General features: G+C 36.0%; 1 pseudogene; it reads left to right on the top strand.

Moving 5' to 3' along the window:
- Nucleotides 1-5,479: 5,479 nt before the first annotated feature.
- On the top strand, nucleotides 5,480-6,476 carry LOC101418587 (peptide chain release factor 1-like, mitochondrial pseudogene; annotated as a pseudogene).
- Nucleotides 6,477-12,324: the final 5,848 nt, after the last annotated feature.

The following is a 12,324-nucleotide window of genomic DNA, read 5'->3' as shown; positions in this document are numbered from 1 at the left end:
CAATAAATCAGAACTAAACATGGAGTTCTTTTCTTTTGGAAACAATTGCATTTGAGCTTTGCTAAACATAGGTCTCAGCTTCTATCAATACTATCACCGTGGGTCTAAAACTGAGCATTGAGTTGATTAGGTTTGACTTACTTTACATTGGGGGGAAAATAGTACAATACAAACATGGATATCAAAATCAACTCGTAAAAATTTAAAAATGTAAAATTCTATGACAATTTCCAAGTAGTGCTGTGTTTTCTGTAAAAAATAGCTGTGCCATTTAGTATGCCAGGCAAGGTGCTAAGCATTGAACATACATTATCTCATTCATCTGTAAACAATTTTAGGCAACTCCATTTTACCGAGGAGGAAACAGATTCAGAGAGATCAAGGCTCTTATCCAAGTTAATAGGCCTGGTATACATGGGAGCTGGAATTTCAAAGGTTTTATTTGATTCTACACTAGAGCAATAGCCACTGCACGTTCTCCAATTAGAAGTTCTATGGCTGTACTTGTTTAGAAACAAGGCTGGTTAATCCTTATTGCCAAATTTCTACTAAAGGCAATTATCTTCATTGGTTGACAGACTATATTGTGGAATCATGGAAGCACAGAAGCTCGGGGGTATTTGATGCTAAGGTTACCATATAATGCCCAGTCCTCTAGGCTAGAATGTTTTGTGAATGAAAGGAGGTTCTAATAATACTTTTCTAGGAAAATATACATAAACCAGGACCAGACCAGGCAAACTGAACTGTATAGTCATTTTACTTATATTTAATCTTGGCCAATCCACTTTTTATTCATGAATCTTCTAGCTTTATATTAATATTAAGAACTACAATTTAATGCTTTTGCTATGATCCAGATTTATTTATATTTATTTTCTCAGTCCTCTACAACAGTTCTTTCCATTTCACAGATAATAGGACAGATTCAGAGTAGATAGATGAGATGCAAAGGACATTTAATTATTAACAGGCAAACTGGAATTCAAACCCAGATTTTGAATTTTAAATTTCTGTTGCTTTTAGTTTATTTGTCTCCCACAATCCAAGGGAAAGCTTGTCAACAAAGTGCTGAGCAGTCTATTTCTAATTATTTCAGTAATGGAAAATTTATCGGTTCTCAAGGACGAACTTGAATAGAAAATCCTCTTAAAACACTGAATTAAGAGGTCAGAGTAAACAAATGTATCTACCTATCTTCCCACTTCAAATTCTTATAAATGACTGAAATATATTGAAATATATATTTTTAAAAGAATAATCATATTATTGCTGGCAAACAAGAAAGAGGATGATCAGCAGACAAAAATTCTGAAGAACTACAAAAAATATATAGAGTACATGTGATAAGACTGTCAATCATTTTTGGGTAATAGTGGCTGCTGAGTGGCGAGTGAGTCTAGGGGCACACCATGCTCAGAGATAAAGGATATAAAGCAAGAGGGTTCCCTTTGGCAACTTCCAGGATGACTAATCAGAGCGGTGATTCAGAAAAGTTGATAGGCTTAGCCTTTTGCTCCCCTGCTTTGCTGATTAACCCACAGCAGAGGTTCCACCTAACCTGTATCGTACCCCTCATCCCTCCTCTCCTGTAATTCATGACATCAAAAGACTGGATTTCCCCCTTTTCCTTGAAACTCAGGAGGGCCAAAGCAAAAGGCTTTGGGGTTTTTTTTTTTCTCCCCTATCTAGGATTGAAAGAAGAAATCCATCCTTATTGTTCAAAGGAGCCAACTCCCTTCCCTAAATCAGGCTGAGAAGGAACCAGCCTCCTCTTCGTTGTTTTTCTTTCCCACCTCAGTTTATTTTTTGTTTTCCTTCTACCTGCAACCTCTGAAGCCATTTTCTGAACTGCCATGTGCCACCTGAGCCTTAAATAAAACAAAAACAGGTGAGAAAAAAAAAAAAAAAAAGATGGACAACACCCATCCCAGAAAACAGAGAGTATCTACAACTGCAAGCAAGACTGGTCCTTCCATCTGTCCCATGGGATCTAAGACCCTCTCAATCAGAAACAGAGTGGGCATCACCATCCTAAAATCCTTAGGATTGAGAAATAAACAAACATAAGAGAGTAATGCAAGTATGCACTGTAATAGACTTATTATTATTCTAGCTATGGAAGAACTATCATTGACATAAAGGCAGTGGTCATCAGAAGTTCTGAGGGGAGGGAGAGGGAAGAATAGGTGTAACATGGGACATTTTTGGCACACTGGAATTTTTCTGCATGACATTGCAATAATGGATACAGGCCATTATACATTTGTCGAAACCTATAAAAATGTGCAGTGCAAAGTGTAAACTATTGACTGTGGTTAGTAGCAATGCTTCAATATGTGTTCATCAATTGTAGCAAATGTACCACACTAATTAAAAATGTTGTTAATGAGGAAAAATGTGGGGGGGGGAGGGGAGGTATATAAGAATCCCCCTATATTTTCGATGTATCATTTATGCAATCTAAAGCTTCTTTAAAAACAAAATAAAATAAAAACAGTGAAAACATTGAAAAAGTAATTTTAAAAATTTGTAAGGAAATGACTTATATCATGTTAGCCAGAAGTTTTAATATCTATGCTCCTTACCTTCCAGGGTAAGCCCTAAAGCCTCGTTGTGAAATGGGTAGAATCACAGTCGGATGGGGTACCTGAGTAACTGTGAGAAATATTTGTTTTTTAATGTCACTGAGATCAGGTGGTTAATAAAATAGCAAAACATGGCCTAATTTAATCTAGCATCCGTTGAATAATTTGTTGCTATCCCTGTTGATTATTGATGCCCAAATGGAATGGAGCCTCACATAACCCAGAAGACAAGGTTAGGGTAATGAGCATCATGCTCTACATTTCTCACTCAATAACTCTCAGAACTGGTATTCACCAAAGATCAGGAATTCTCTAATATAAAAACAGCCAGAAAGCCACAAATCATCAAATGTTTTAGGAAAAATAACACCACAAAAGAGAAGTATTAAACTGAACAAACTAAAGAACTGTTAAATAGATATAGTTAATAGAGTAAGCAGATTACCAAATGATATTAGAGAGCTTTGAAAAGTTACTACACCCATGAAAATGAATCTGCTATAGATATTTTAATTTAAAGAAATGTGATTGTGATAGCAGAGCTTACTAGTGGGCAAAATTGCAGAATGAATGTAGCCAAGGAGAAAATTAACATGTTGTGACAATCAGCTGAGGAAGTTACAAAGAATGCAGTGCAAAAGCTAACAACTAAGAGATAAAACATACAAAGAAAGTTTTATTAGATTTGGAAGGTATATTAACAAATTTCAATGTCCACTTAAATGAGGTCAAGAAGGCATGAACAAGGGATATGAATGGGGAAGAAATAATCCTTAGGGCTTAAATAAGGCCTAAGTCTTAGTTAAAAATGATCTACTGGAGGGGGGAGGGGATGGCAGGGAATGAATGGATAAATTGTTAAAAAATAAAATCAAATGAAACAATCCACTAGGATGCATGCAACATGACTAAACAAAGTCATATATATTATACATTATCAGGAAATTTCAAATCATTAAACAATAAAGAAAAAATCTAAATGCTTTTGAGGGACTTGAAAAAATATACAGGTTCAAAAAACAAGAATAACCTTGGTTTGTTTGAACTCTAGAATCTAAAAGACAATGAAATACCAGCTTTGAATTTTTATATAAAAGTTTTTATTTTGATCCTAGAAATTTGTCCCCAACTGCATGTGCTGTATTCAGTAGAAACACAACTCTAATGATTTAAGTAAAGTTTTCACTGAACAAAATGTACCATAAAAAGGTAGCCCAGGGCTGACAGCTTCTCGCTGCTCTTAAATCCAGGTTCGACCTAAGTCTCTTTGGATGTGGTTTTTCACTTTCATACCTCCCTCACAGTCATAATATGGCTGGCAGTTCTTGTTTCACATCTGCAGGTAGGAAGACGACAGACTAAAAGGCTAGAAGTAACTATATTCGGAAGGTAAACTTTCTTTGACATCCCCAGAAGACTTTCATCTACATCTCTGAGCAGATCGGTGTTATAAGCCAACCCTAGTTTAAACAGAGGCTGGGAAACACAGCCTTGAAGAGGACACTTTCGCACCTTATAGTTAGGATTACAATACCAAGGGAAAATGAGAGTGTATATATTGGGTGGGAAACCAGCAAGGTTTGTCTGTGATTTTCATTAGTGTGACTCATCCATTTTCATTCTCCTCACCTTCACCCATTATTCAGCAAATTATGCTATAATGATTAGCTACACCTTTCTAAAAAAAGTAAAATTCAATGACAACCTCGCAAAATAAAAATAAATTATTCCTTTGGGATTATGGAGCTAAACAAAATGATGAATGTATAATAATATTAACTTTAATGACGTCATTAAAAGACTCCAAACCTAGGAGGCTTAAATTTAAAAGATTGACATTTTGACTACTTGAAAAGCTAAAACTTCTCTACAACAAAAGAAAACGGGGAAAAAAAGAAAAAAAATGAATTGGAGTTAGCAATAAGAGAACAAACAACCCAATTACAAAATGGGCAAAAGATATGAACAGACAATTCACCAAAGAAAATAAACAAATGACAAGCATATGAAAAGATAAGCAGCATCACGTCACTAAGGAATTGCTAATTACAATGAGATGCCACTACACACTTATTACAGTGACTAAAATCTAAAACCCTAACAATGTCAAATCTGGTGAATATGTGGAAAAACAAGAATTTTTGTTCCTTTCTGGGGGAATGTGAAATAGAAAAGCCACTCTGGTAGATAGCCTGACAGTATCTTAGAAAGTCAAACAGGCTTATTATATGATCCAGCAATCTCTCTCCTTGGTACCTTTACCCAAATGAATTGAAAACTTGTGTCCACACCAAAACAAGCACACCAATGTTTAGAGCAACTTTATTCATAATTGCCAAAAATAGGGAAAAACCAAGATGCCCTTCACTATGTGAATGAATAAACAAATTGTGGTACATCAAAATAATGGAATATTATTCAGCTATGAAAAGAAATGAGTATCAAGCTATACAAAGACATGTAGGAACCTTAAATGCACATTGCTAAGTTGAAAAAGCCAGGCTGAAAGACTACACCATCTATGATTCCAACTATATAACATTCTGGAAAAGACAGAACTACAGACTTAGTAAAAAGATCAGTGGTTGCCAGGAGCTCAGGGGGAGGAGGTGAAGGATGAATTAGCGGAGCAATCAGGCATATTTAGGCCAGTGAAACTCTTCTGTAATACTGTAATGGTGGACACATGATATCACGCATTTGTCCATACCCATGGAACTGTATATGACAAAGAGCCAACCTCATGGGCTTTTGTTAAATAATGTATCAACATTGGTTGATCAATTGTAACAAACATACCACACTAAAGCAAAATGTTGATAATGGGGGAAAAAATGAGAGAGTTATATGGAAACTCTGTACTTTCCGCACAATTTTTCTGTAAACCCAAAATGGAATTTAAAAATAGTCAGTTTAAGAAAAAAGTGGGTGGGGCATCGCACAGCTCTCTGTGGGCTGGTGGGGCCCCTGCGGCCAAACTGCTGGGTGACAAGGAGCAGGGGCTGCAGGAGACAGAGCGCTTGGTGCGCAATGAGAATGAAGACTTAAGGAAACTTGCAGAGAATGAAATAACTTTGTGTCCAACAGAAATAACTCAATTGAAACATCAGAAGAAACAGATGAAAATGATTTAATCCTGGAGGTAATTGCAAGAGTTGGGGGTTAGGAAGCAATGTTGTTTACTTGAGAGACATTTGATATGTATCAGCAAAATGCTGCATTTAAAAAGTAGCATTTTAAGACCCTGAATGTATTCAAAGTGAAATAGGTGGCCTTAGACAAGTATCTGTCAGCTTTGGGGGTTCAGAGTCCTATAAACATATGAAATTTGAAGGAGGTGTGCACAGAGTACAAGGGGTGCCAAAGACGGAGAAGCACGGTGGCCTCTATACGAACCCTGTAGCTGTACCAATATTACCCCAGCCTACTGAAATTAGTGTGGAGATGAATCCTAAAGATTTGAGAATAGATACTAAATGAGCCAGTGGAGCTGGTGGGCAGCATGTGACTACCACAGATAGCCCAGTCTGCTTAGTGAATCTGCCAACAGCTGTTGTCTCTGAATGCCAACAAGAGAGCGCTCAACTGAGAAATAGAGAGATGGTTATGAAAAAGTTACATGCAAAACTTTACAGCATGCATCTAGAAAAAGAAAAAAGAAAAAGATACAATGCTGGAAAGATTCAGGCTGGAACTAAAGGCAGAAGAAAGAAAATAAGAACATAAAATTTTCCACAAAACCAGGTCACAGATCACAGGATAAACAGATCCCTGCAAGATCTTGAAACTTTTATACAAGGAGAGTACCTACTAAATGATCTCGTACAGTCATTGGAGCACTATGCTGACTATGAATCTGCAATAGAAAATATGTCTTAAAAAGTTTGATTTGTAAATTTAAGCCTTTTATAGCTTATGAAAAGGCAGCAAATCACATTTTTTTGTATAAATACAAATAATGTCCTGAAAAATTTGGGTTAACACACTTGGAAATAATATGCATATTCTTAAGGGTTTCTATAAATTTCTCAATGTACAAGTAAAAAACCATACAAGATAGTAAAGACTGTGGTTGTAAATCCTGGATTTTTCCTTACAAGAAGTAGACAAAAGAGAAAGTCCTTAGTTTTATGTAAAAAAAAAAAAAAAGTGAATTTCAGTGTAGAAAAAGGGTTCCCATATTTTTTCCATATATCTCTGTAATTATTTGAAATTTTTAAAGAGAATGTACGCTTGTATTTGTTGTGTAGTTATTTTAAACACAAAACAACAAGAAACGAAAGTATTTCATTATATTAGATATGAACCAGTGCCTATTTCTTTATATTTTCTACCTGCTGATTCTATGAATAGTAATACAGTACAATGCCGCAGTAGGATAAATCTAATCTCTATTCTACATGATCATTCTTCAACTATTAGATGAACACAGTTATTACCTCTCTCCTGGGTTTCTTTTGTCCAAACCAAACATTCTTAATCTTTGTAGTCATGGCTTATATCGATGGTATCAAATTGCTTTCTCCATTACTTCCTTCTTTGAATGCAGCAATTCTACCTTAAACTCTGGTGCAAACTGAACCTTCAACGGTGGTTTTCTGCCATGGGCAGAATAAATCAGGACCTTCCCTCTACTAGTTACATATATAATGTTTCTACTAATGAAGACTAACCATATATTCACAGTTTTAAGCAACTCAATCATATAGCAAGTTCATGTAACTTTATTGTTTTCACCTTAAGGTGAATTTCATAGATATTGTTAATTAGCCATGCCTTTTCCCTGTATTATTATTACTTTTTTATAAAGTACCGGGCTGGGGATTGAACCCCAGACCTTGTATGTAGGAAGCCAGCACTCAACCACTAAGCCATATCAGCTTCCCTGAGTTGATTTTTTTGTTTCTTTGTTTTTGCTTGTTGTTTATTTTTGTTTTTTTCAGAAGGCACCAGGAACCGAACCCAGGACCTCACATGTGGGAGGCAGGCACTCTACCTCGTAAGCCACATCCACTCACCTTGCATTTTTTTTTTAATGAAGAATTTTCTTTTCTTTCTTTCTTTGGCTACTTGGTGAAATGTCACTAATGTCCTCAATTTGCTGGTTCACATCAATACCATTCCTAAGCATCCATGCTTTTCTGCATGTCTGGGAGGTCCAGAAGTCATTCATGCAGTTTCAGAATCTGTAGTGCCAGGCTTCCAAGTCACCATGTGAGTTATATGTTTGACCAATCAGATTCAGACCATGTCACTTACTGTAAAGTACATGGCTCCAAGCAGGCTAAATTAATCCTCACAGCTAATTACTCTATATTCTTGCACATGTTACTTAATCCTGTCATCCTTACCTTTTAATGGAGACTCCAACACATGTTTTCTACTATTATTGTGAGCATTAAACAACGTTACATACATAAAGCTCCTAGCACAATGCCTAGCACGTTACAGCAGCCAATAAAGAGCAATTGTTGTCACCAGATAGCATTAGATAACTTCGCATACATTTTGCAGGTTGAAAGTTTCAAAATTCTCTCACCTGTATTGGACTAATTGATAAAATCAGATTTTGATTCCTAACTACCAAGTAATGTCAAGTTATTGTGCCAATACCCGGCCTACTCTTGAGATATGTGACCCTACCTCGGATCCTAACTTCTTCATCAATCCTCTTCTATGGTGGACTATGCCTTCTTGTTCCCTGGATATCCTACCACTGGCCACGGTCCTCTGCAGCCACCCATTACCCACTTAGAAGAAGCCTGAGAAACAAGTTTCCTAATCAGGCCACAACTTGTCATACCTCTAGAGACCACTCTGATATTTCATTTGTTCCCTTGAATTCCATCTTTGCATCTGGGTCAGTTCTGGTCTTATCTTGGTTCTCAAGTTGCTTCATTTGTTGTGTGAACCCTCAGCCCTGCACTGAAAAACTAAAGCTAGGACTTACATAGTATGCCCCTGTGCAATTGGACTTATTTGTTTCCAAACACAGGATGCTTTATTTGTCTCTGTTTAATTTCACCTTTTGATGGTGAATGTATCTCATAGGTAGAGTATCTTATTGTCCCCAGCATTGTATCAGGCCTGTACCTGAAATAACAGTCTATGTATGAATATCCATGTTACTGCCATGAGTACTGAGCAAGGTCAGGCCACGGACAGAGCCCAATATCACATAAATCCGAAGCTTTCTCCAGAAAAATAAATTGTCCCATTTCAAACACATTTACTTATATTCTGATAAGAAATTAGAATATATTAAATTTTGATTTCTGTGCTTCCTTTTTCTATTATAGGAGAGCAACTCAAAAAGCTTAGATTTCTAAATTAATTATTTTCTGACTTCTGTTAGTTCCAAGATAAGTGTGTGCTGGGTTTCATTAGGCAATGTGTTTTGGGAGACTATTCAGTTCTGAATTGAACAGAAATTTCAAGATCTAAACTTACCTACTAAATGATAATAGTTTGCTGCTTGAAACTCTAAGGAATTAATTTAAAAATAGAGTTGATTTTTCAAGTTTTTGAAAACAATCAGTTGGAGCTTTGTACCTACCTGAATAAGAGACATCTGTCCACTGGTTAAAAATGGTCTGTATATTAATTCCTTTCTTTTTTCTTATTTTTTAATTTTTTTTAATACAGATAGATATAGTTAGATCTTTTTTAAAACGTACATCTTCGAGCACTTAATATAATCAATTACTTACATAATTTGTTTTGTTTATTCCTCACAAAAATTTACAATGAAGCACAAACCTCAGTGAGATGAAAGAGTATTTAAAGTCACAACTAGTGAGGGAAATAACTGGGGTTTGAATTCAGGCAAAAGGGACACACCACATGCACTTTACATACGTTATCTTTATTAATCTTCAGCACAGTTAAAGTGGGTTTTTGTTATATGTCCAGCTTTTCCAACATTTGAGATATTTTCTTTGTTTGATGAATCCCTTACCCTGAGTCCTGGTGGGGACAAAGCAGCTTGCCTGATCTAGAGGAGCTGAACAAGCAGAGGTGCAAGGTTCCTCTCGCACCAGGAGCCAGACTTGTGAGTCCAGCATCCCCGCTGCGTCCAGCCTCTCCACACCCAGACTCAGGGATGGGGAGCTTTGTACTTCTTTCTCTGGGGCAGTAGCAGTAGCAGTAGCAGTAGCAGTAGCTTTAGTGCTGCTAACATTGATGGTGGCAGAGATGGAAGGCACAGAATATTCAAACACTTGGTGTAAAAATGGCAACGGTATATAAATAGTATATAAACCTACATGCTTAAAACTGGGGTTTGGTGGTGGCTGCAATAGTTTCCTCATCAGCACAGTTTTGAACATTACTCCTGGCAGCTTAGCCTTGAGCCTGATTTTCCAGTCCATTTAATATTCCCATGAACTACTCTGTATTATTTCAGTACACGAGAGATACAGTTTAGAATATTGGTTAAGAAAATATTGGTCTGAAGCCAGAATAGTTGAGGATAAATCTGAGGTCTACCACTTCCTAGCTGTGGGACCTTGAGTAAATGACTGAAGCACTCTGTGACTTAGTTTCCTCATTTATGAAGAGACAATAATAATGTGGGGATTTGATGGGTATGTAGTATTTAAAGACTCCTTGGCATGTAGAAAGCACTGCAAGTGTGCCAATATTTATTATCTCATGAATTAGCCAAAATCTGATTTAGTTTCTTACAACTAAAAAGTAGGACTGATTATTATTAATATTTCCATTTTTGTTGAGAAACTGAGGCTCAAAGGAATTGCCTAAGGTTCATTTAAAGAAATGTGGATGCAAGAATGCAAGAGTAAAACTTAGCCCTACTTTAATCTCAAACTCAGTTCAGTTTTTTACATTTTCCTAGTTAATATGGAATATTTTAAGATATATTTATACCAAATAGAAGTGTCCTCCTTCAAATGCAGTTGACTGGGGGAAAGAGAAGGGTTGAACTAGAAAATTTTCCTTTAACTCTATACCTATTACATTTGGAAACCTTCTTCCAGGCTGAAATTCCAATCCCCAATTAAACCATAAGAAAAAATTTGTCTGTGTATATAAGATATAGCATGAACCCAATAACTTAATAACACTGTTTATTAAAACTGTCTTGACGTTAATCCTATTATAACTATCTAGTGCCTTGGAAGCAGACAAGATTACTAAAACAGAATGTGTGCAGATTTTCTTTAAAAACACACACACACACACTTTTCTTTTCCCCTCATTTTCTTGGCACAGAGTTCAATAAGCCCCAAATCTCCACTTTCTTTCTGTTACTAAATGTAGCAAGGTTAGTAGAAACCCTTGATTTAAGGGATTATCTCTCCCCTTACAATCCCAAACAGAACTTCATCTCTCTCACTGTGGCTGCAAAATAAAAATGTGTGTTTCAAAGGAACAGTCAAGCATTTACCATTTGAGGTAGGTTTCTTTTGCCATAGTAGAAAACTCTTTATACTTTCATTAAAGAAATCATTAGAAACCATGCATTTTAACCTGATGTTTTCTTTTTTATAATGTCAACTTCAATTGAATGCATTTTTCTTTTTTAAATGATGCTTTGATGGGGAACTTGGGAATGGTCTTTTATAATATGCATTATAATTGCATCACTTACAGAATGATGATTTATGTAGAAATCATCATCATATACTAAATAATTTTTAAATTGTTTCTCTTAAAAATGGGGACATGGTTTTATTCTTTTTTATTCTGCATTCACTTTTTAACTGTAATCTAGAAAACCAAAAAATAACATTTCATATTCTTTCCTAATTGTATATAACTTTGGATATGTTTTAAATGAGTATTAATATTATTTAACATTTTCAATTTCTCCATATCATTTTGTATTTATTTTTCATTTTTTCTCATAATCACCAGAAGAGTGTATATTTGGTGAACAAAGCACATAAGTATCAGTTTATGAAACCATTTCCTGAAATAGAGTCCATCATTGTCTCTTTTTCATCTGTGAAGGATAGTAAGACGTGTTTGCTGTTTTGAAGTGTTTAAAAATATATAAAGTGCTTTACATTGATTTTCTCAATCTGACAACAGTCAGAATATAGATAGTTTTATTGTTATATTATCAGTTGAGAAAATGATGCTTTGAAAAGTCAAATAACTTGCAATCCCCTCCTTCCTGGAAGAAAACAACGGGTGGGGAAGGGATGACGGAGCTGGTCCTTGAATCCATTATTCTGACGTCCAGATGTTGTGTTCTATTGCAGCTGTTTCCCCCATTCTCCCTCTGAGTACAACTGAGAGTGTGAAAGTGAAGCCAGTTGATTTATCTCAAGGAGTTTGCTGTGGATGCCAGCCTTTCTGCAGAATATAGAATGCTATTTCTCAAGCAGCATCTGGAGACAACCATCTATCGCAGCCTTCCTAGTGCTGTGTACACTTTTTTATAGCCTGTCGCCCTGTGCTCAACCCTATACACTAGGCCTGACAGCATAGAAAATGTGTCAGATAGATTGTCATTTTTACCCACCGTTTACCAGAGTGCTCGCACCAAGGACATATCCATGAACAATATCTGATTGTTGAATGAATAAGTGGTATCTGGAGATGTGTATGATCTTGTTGAAAGAACACTCAACTAAGATTGCAAATGTTTGACATTCTTTGTGGTCAGAAGCTCCAGTAACCCTAACTGAACTCTCATGAAATTTACTTATCCACAAAGGAGGAGCTCGACAAAGGCATTTAAGTCTCTTAATTTTCGTCATTTTTCTGT

Source organism: Dasypus novemcinctus, chromosome 1 (assembly GCF_030445035.2).
Source record: "Dasypus novemcinctus isolate mDasNov1 chromosome 1, mDasNov1.1.hap2, whole genome shotgun sequence".
Lineage (NCBI taxonomy): Eukaryota > Metazoa > Chordata > Mammalia > Cingulata > Dasypodidae > Dasypus > Dasypus novemcinctus.
This window is presented reverse-complemented; position numbering and strand designations above follow the sequence as displayed.